This window comes from Corythoichthys intestinalis, chromosome 18 (genome assembly GCF_030265065.1).
Source record: "Corythoichthys intestinalis isolate RoL2023-P3 chromosome 18, ASM3026506v1, whole genome shotgun sequence".
NCBI classification, from domain to species: domain Eukaryota; kingdom Metazoa; phylum Chordata; class Actinopteri; order Syngnathiformes; family Syngnathidae; genus Corythoichthys; species Corythoichthys intestinalis.
This window is the reverse complement of record NC_080412.1, coordinates 16,815,305-16,823,243: the sequence shown is the minus strand read 5'-3', so window position 1 is coordinate 16,823,243 and position 7,939 is coordinate 16,815,305.

Here is a 7,939-nt window from a genome sequence, read left to right as displayed (position 1 = left end):
ATAAGCAAGCAGCTTGGTGAGAAGGCAACAACTGTTGGAGCGATTATTAGAAAATGGAAGAGGTTCAGCGTGACGGACAATCTGCCTCGTTCTGGGGCTCCATGCAAGATCTCACCTTGTGGGGAATCACTGATCATGAAGAAGGTGATGGATCAGCCCAAAACTACACGGCAGGACCTGGTCAATGACCTGAAGAGTGCTGGAACCACAGTCTCGAAGAAAACCATCGGAAACACATTACGCCGTAATGGATTTAAATCCTACAGCGCACGCAAGGTCCCGCAGCTGAAGCCAGTGCATGTCAAGAGAGTCTGGCTGCAGCCCCCTTCTCCAGTACCCTGCGCCGCTCGTTTCAGTACCGATCCCGCAGACTCACAGGGAGTCTGGCTGCAGCCCCCCTCTCCAGTACCCCGCGCCGCTCGTCTCAGTACCGATCCCGCAGACAGGAAATGACGCAATATCGCAGCTCTCAGTCTCCTTAGACCGGAAATGACAACATAAAGCGGCGCTCGAGCTCCGAGCTTCCGGCTTTATCGCTGCAGTAGTTAGCCTCCATTCGAACGAAAATACTCGTTCTTTTCGCACGTATTTTATTTTCGGTTTCAGCATCACTCATTATTGTTTAAATATTTTATTTCCATACTCCTTGAATTGATTCGGTGAAATCGGAGATTAACTCTTTAACTGTGCACAGTCAGTTTGTTAAAGCGGGCTGATTTTACCAAAATGAAAAAGTTAAAGTACATCAAAATTAAAATACACATTACTGCAATAAAGGTTTAATTAGTGAGTAAAAGATCGCCTGTGACCTTGTGTGTACTTTAGTTTGTCAAGTGTAACATTTATTCCTATTATGAATTACTAGAAATTGCTGTCATCCTCATATTTTTATGAACGGACTCATTAATATAGCTTCATTACAATTTAATGTATCAAAAAAGTAATATTCTCCCTATGGTGCAACCAAACCAATTTTCTTGTCTTACATTTCACTAAATTCATTCATGTGGGTGCTCACTCTTCAAGATCCTAATTAACTAATTCAGAAACTATATTAACCACTTTCTGCTCCAGGTAAGGCAGCTTTATTTCAAACAGAAATGACAAAATAGTTGTAATGTGTTATTTTTTTCTTTTATACCGGACAATAGTTGTAGGTTGTTTTAATTACCTGACATTTTTCGGCCAACACTTCCGCCTTCATCAGAGGTAATTAAAACAACCTACAACTAACATCTGGGATAAAAGAAAAAAAAACACTACAAGTGTAGAAAAAATGAACTCAATACAACCGGTTCTGATGTGGTAAACTTTAGTTTTATATTTTTTTGTTATTATTGAGAGAATACCAGATATTGTCTTTAGTCAACAATCTCCTCAGAAAAGGTAAATCCGTCTTCCAGATGGTTAAAACTGAACTTGAATGGCTCCAAGACATTGTCGTCCGAGCTCATCCTCTTCCATCGGCAGGATGCTTGGGAACTCCTACTGCATTGATTTTTGTTTTCCCCCCTAACCCTGTCCCGAGCTTTTGTGCTGTCTTGCACAATCCTTTTACCAAAACTGTTCTTTGGAAAAAAGAAAAGAGCTATTTGACTGTTACATAGGTAAAATAAAAATGATTTCTTTATTAATGTTATTCTTGATTTTAAACTAGGTATATAAACAATCTTACCTCTTTTTTTCCTGCCATATCTTCTTGCAGTGGGCCACCACTAACTTGAAGGAGTTGTGGTTGCACTGCTTCCTAAAAAAAATAAGTCAACTAAGGGGGGCATGTTCAAAAGTGCTTCAGAGAAATACACGCTACAAAGTCTAACCCTTTAACACTGAACGTGTCGGCAGCGACGCGTTTACGCATATCATCTTTGAAGCTTCGTCACGCAATAATTGGTTGGTTGGTGTCATTTGAAAGTGCGGAAATTTATGTCCACACCAGTTTCTATTTGAAGTCAATCGACCAAGAAAAACGTGAGATAATGTCATTTGAATTTCATATTTTTATTGCACTTATAAATGCATTAAAACGCTGCATGGACCATGTATCTATCTCCATATTTCCATAATTTCTTGTCCTTTTTCAAAACCGAAAGCAGCACAAAAGACTACATATCCCAAGAGCCGTTGTGATGTCAAGAAGGACGAACCGAATGTGATCATTTTTTTAAAAATTCCGAGCGAGGTGCCAACTAATGAAAGGGAGGCATGCGAAGCAAGCAACGGCCGGTTGGTTTGAGCGAGTGACTTTGAAACGTGCAGAATGAATCTAAAACTACATTTAGCGCAAGCTAATGCAGTATTTCATTAACTCAAGAAGATGACCCGTATTTATCGTTGTTTTAGCAGAAGTGACAGCAGCGCGCAAACGGCGAAAGAGTAGGCTGTGTGACATTGTGTGTGACGCAGCTCCGTGACCTGTTCAAGAAGAAGCTTATATTGAGTGTGCAAAAAAAAAATTTATTGTGTCGCATGCCTGAAAATTTTGAATTGAACTGAACTACTTGTCAATATTTTTTAAGATACTTTTTTTCAATGTTACATATATTTTTTCTTCATTATAATCTTTTCAATGGTATGTAGATGTGTGTTCGAGAAGCTTGATTGCATGTACGTATATACTTTTGATAAGGTGATGGGTACAACACCTAACTTCACAAAGAGATATCCTCCAAACCCTTTGTGTGTTAGATTATATATATATATATATATATATATATATATATATAATCTTTTTTTCTCACTATTTTGCACTGTATATAACCTGTTTTGACCATAGTATTTGTAAAGGCCAAAAACGCCTATGTTTGTGTTGAATTGTCAAACATAAAACTATTCAATCTTATTTTTTTCTATTGAATGTTTATCCTAACAAGTTGAATAAATATTATCAAGCTTCAAAACTTGGTCGAGCATGTTTGGTTGTCAATGGGACATCAACATTACAAATTTTGAAAAAAAGATTTTGGGAATTTTTTTGTCTTTTTGGGTCCAAAATGTGGATTATAATTGGTGAATGTAATTGGTAAAAGGGACCCAACTTGGCCATTGTAAACATTTTTTTTAATAAAATTTTATGAACTATAAAGGCAACATCAAATGCATGCAAATTTAGCCAAAATAGGCTTAGGTGTTAAAGGGTTAAAAGCTGACCTCAGCAATTATATCCAAATTTCACTTCAACTGATAGACTGGTGGCACTTCACCCTGGAGTGATGGTTTTGCATTATCTGTCCAATGGGCAAACTTTTTCCTGTGGCTCACATAAGTTGAAAAAACACAAAAATAAGTACTCCACAATTTCCAAAAAAGAATTAAGGTGCTGTGCACCTACTTTCCTGTGAACGTCACATCAATAGTTTCAAAGACTGACCATGCAGCCAAGTTTGAAATTGTCCGCTAGCAATATACACCACCACTTCCTCAGAGTTGGCATATCAGTCTAACAAAAATTAAAAACAAGTGTAAATAAAGAATAACGACAAGGATATTTTGTAGCCCAATTTGAATGAGTCGGTGAACTTCAATTTACAATGGTTAAACTCAAAAATATCATCCTGAACAGAGTAAATAAATGGATAAATGAATACAAATATCAGAGGAAAAAATTAGACAGTTAAACTCGCCTACCATCAACATGAAGATGCCACAGTCCTTCCCCTATGGCTGTCCCGGAAAACCCTAATGTAAGAATTTAACCAAGTCACTTCCTTCGAGTTTTGAATCAATGAATATACACACTTTTACAAATACCTCTATTTGACTTCCAATCCTCTCTTTCCATGTCCCCCTGTTGATTGACTGTCAAAGTTTTCTGCAATTGAAAGTATAGGTTTATATTAAATACAGTAGTTAAACCATCACAAAAGTGTTTCCATGGATACACAGAACACCAACCAGTCAGGTTTAAATGATTCATGCAAACAAAACAAGGGCGTAGGTTTGCATAGGGACGGTAGGGACATAACACAACCAACTTTTCAGGATGCTAAAGTTGTCCCCACCAACTTTTGAGTAACCCTCTTTGCATTATATTCGTCCCTACCAATGTTGAGACTGAACAAACGCCCTTGAAACAAAACAATCGCCATTTTAGAGTGGCCTTTTAAAATTTTGCTTCAAATTATTGGATGAATCATTTGGAGTGCAATTCTGCTTTAATTGAAGGGGCATCATAAAAAGATCGACTGGAACATACCTTCAAAACCAAACAAGGCTATTCTGGATCATCATGGAAACGCCATGTCAATATGAATGGATACTGAATTTCGTTAGTGATAACAATAGATCTCATGATTGGATCTGTTTTTTTCCCCACAAATAATCGGAATTTGGATCATTTATTTTGTTATGATTTAACTGTTCTTTGAAAATGAACCAAAGCTCCAAGTTGTAGTTATTACTACTCAGCCTTACAGGCAAATGTATGTGTAGGTCACATCCTGTAGGCTTTCGCCATGTTGCAACAACATAGGGGTCAGCCACAAATATGCTCCTTCCCTGAAAAATACATAATTAGGCCTGTCGCGATAACAAATTTTAGTGTGCAATAATTATTCTCATAAATTATTGCGATATGCGATATTATTGCGCCCCCCCCAATTTTTTTTAACCAATTTACAATAACACAGTGAGAATACAGTATATATTAATAGATCAAGTACACCCATTTAAACGCGATAAATATTTACTCTTAAATTTAAAAAAACTTTTTAAGAAATCACAACTAAAAACAATAGACCATGCCTCTTAAGTAAAAAACAATATTGATACCGCACAGAAACACAGAATAAATAAAATGTGTTTAAAAAAAAAAAAAGAATTGCACTTAATACCTTAAGCATTTAGGCAAATGAAAACTTTTCCCGTCATAGCTTCTGCAATGGTGTTCCATAGGGATGCAACGATACAGTAAAGTCATGGTTCGGTACGATTTTTGATACGGGGGACACGATTTTCGATCCAATTCAATACATTTAATGCTCTGTAAAAAAAATAACAATTATATTTTTTGTTTCGTGTTTTTGTTTTTTTCCCGCTAACGAGCAAAAATTAAATTGCCATCATATAAACATGCATTTTAGTGCATAATATTTAAGTGCTTACTTCTTACTGATCTGAAAATGTTTTGTATAAAAGTGCTGAGAACAATCTTTACTGTTTGTAAAGTGAGGCAGGGCACACTGTTGATTGCTACAGCTCTCTTAGCAGCTGGGTTTACTACATGAGCAAGACATCCTATTTGTGGTCCGAATCCATCTGTGTCATGTACTGAATTAACAATATTTGCAACATTATCTATAGTCACTGGTATGGTTTGATTTGGCCTTCTTAACTTCCATTCAGTCATGACAGTTTAGAATTCATCGATGTGGTATATGGACTACGTGTCCCATAATCACTCTGGGCTCACGTAGCCAATGGCATGGGATGTAGCACATCTAGTTTGCCATTTCATGATATCTAGTGTGCGCGCATTAAAAAAGTTAGCAAGCGCCGCTGAAGTCACGTCTGCTCATTACTACACAACACCAGCATATGACAATCGACTTTATTCATAAACAGGACGAGTTTGAAGCACAGCGTTCTTAATTTCATTCAGCTGTTTGTTGTCAAAGCGAGGTTGTTCGTAGCAGCCAAGTCGGTAACAATATTTTGGCGGACTTCGTTGTAAATATCCGGTGTTGTGCCGAAAAATAGCCGCCCCGCGTGAAATGTCACTCCTAACGGGAGCGCCCACACGTCAACAGCACCAGCGCGCCATAGATGGTCCACAGTCACTCCGGAGCACTGACGCGGCCGGTATACGTTGAACAACAGGATATAATGGGAACGATTGGCTCCGGCGCTAGTTTTTGCCGGACCTGGAACGAAGATGCATTTTGCGCAGTTGGTAATGAGGATTCCTAACTTTTTACAGCACGTCTGCCGCACGCACGCGTGCACGTGCACGCGAGGCGATAAATCGCAGCGGAAAAATTACCGCCTTCATTTTTATTTATCGCGCGATAAAGAATTATTGCATATTGCGACAGGCTTATACACAATATATACACACGGACATATGTTATATAAATACAAATGTACGCACACACCTACATGAGCCCATACACGCATACCCACATTCTGTAGGCTACATAGTTAAAATAATACCCTACTCACGCCAAAAAAATACTTTTTGTAACTATGAATGAGCTACTTGTTGGACAAGTTATAAATATGCATTTCATACCTGCAAAAAAACAAAAACAAACAAAAGGTTACATTTTACTTAATTGTACAAGTGACACTATCTTCTGTAAAGAAACTAAATCCTCAAAATTCACAGTTGATTCCATTTCATTGTTCAAGCCAAGGGTCCAAAAGTCAGCACGTGTCAGGCAAGCTTTCTTTGTTCTGACAATCAACACCATTTCTGGCCTCTTAATATTCAAGATTTACATAAGCAGATGAGAATGTTGATTGGTTAACAAAACCAAGAGTAAATAATTATGTCCAATTGTTAACTAATATAAGGAATAATAAGCCTATCCAGATTTCCAGTGAGCACAACATTTGTCTCAGATATAAAAACATACCAGCCGTTCCTGGGCAGGATGAGTTTGAACCATCCATGAAGCTCGGCATGGTCTTATGTTGTCACCATTGATCCTATCTGCACAGTGGGTTTCACACTGTTCGTTGTCTATTAAAAAAAAAGTGTTCAGCACAGTCCAAAATTTAGAGTACAGTACTACTTATGCTACTTACTTCCATTTGGATGTGTGTGACATCCCTGTATCTGCAGGGGAAGACTACCATTTGGAGGTCGTGATTCAGTTTCTTCCCAATGGGGTGGTGATCTTGGAGCTAGTGAAAAAAAAATTAATGAAAAAATATATAGCTAAGCAGAGTAACAATATCAAGAAAAATATACAACTTAATTCTATTTGGATCATGTGACAACATTCAAACTACAAAGGGCCAGAAACAACAAATGAAGGCAAAACAACAATACCATACAACAACAAAAACAGCGAGCTGCGAATGGCGTACCGCACGCATGTTTTTTTTTAGACCGTGACGTCGCATCGTAAAGCGGAAGTAAAGCCGAAGTGGGACATTATAGATCCGCCCTCGCATAGAAACAACGTAATTTGTGCTACTTTTCGCCGGTAATCTTTCAAAAACGATCATGCCGATCACGCCTTGCTTTTTTGGAACTTGTAGAAACGACTCTAGACATTAGGACACATGAAAGATGTTTTCTTCATACGTTTCCAGAAACCAAAAACTCGGGAGGAAAAAATGTGAAGACCGAATCAACTTGTGCGGACTTTAACACCAGCTCGGTGAATCCATTCACATTTCATATGCAGTAAACATTTTGTCGGGTTGGCATGGTCTTTCGGAGGACAAAGAGGTAAGCCATTTTTATATTTTTAACTTTTTTTTTTTTAGCGTAACGTTGTGCCGTACTGCTTCTGTCTGACAATGAATGACCTGAAAAGAATTACAATGGTATCTGACTGCCAGTTACTGTTTCTGGTATATATATATATATATGAATGAAAAAATGAAAAAATTTAAAGTGTTCGTTGGCTGTCACTGAGTGGCATTTGCGATCGCTACACAAACTAACTGAATTACCCCCAAGAACGGTAAGAGACGTAGGACAACCAGAGGATATATAAGACGGCTGATGGTAAAGGATAGCTTGTTGAAATAGGAGAATGTCATTGTCAGTCGCGTCGATAAAAAAGCTTAGGTCGGCTCGTTTTTTTGTTGTCTTTTTCAGCCTTCGACACTCAAGCCATCTCTTTACCTGAACATTTTTTATGTTCTTCCAAATCTTTGCCAGTGAATTTGGCACCAGGCACATCATTTTCGGAGAGAATTGGTAGTTTTAGCTCTGTAAACATCTCCTTCGTACAAGATTTCCATTCATTTCCTATTGGGGACA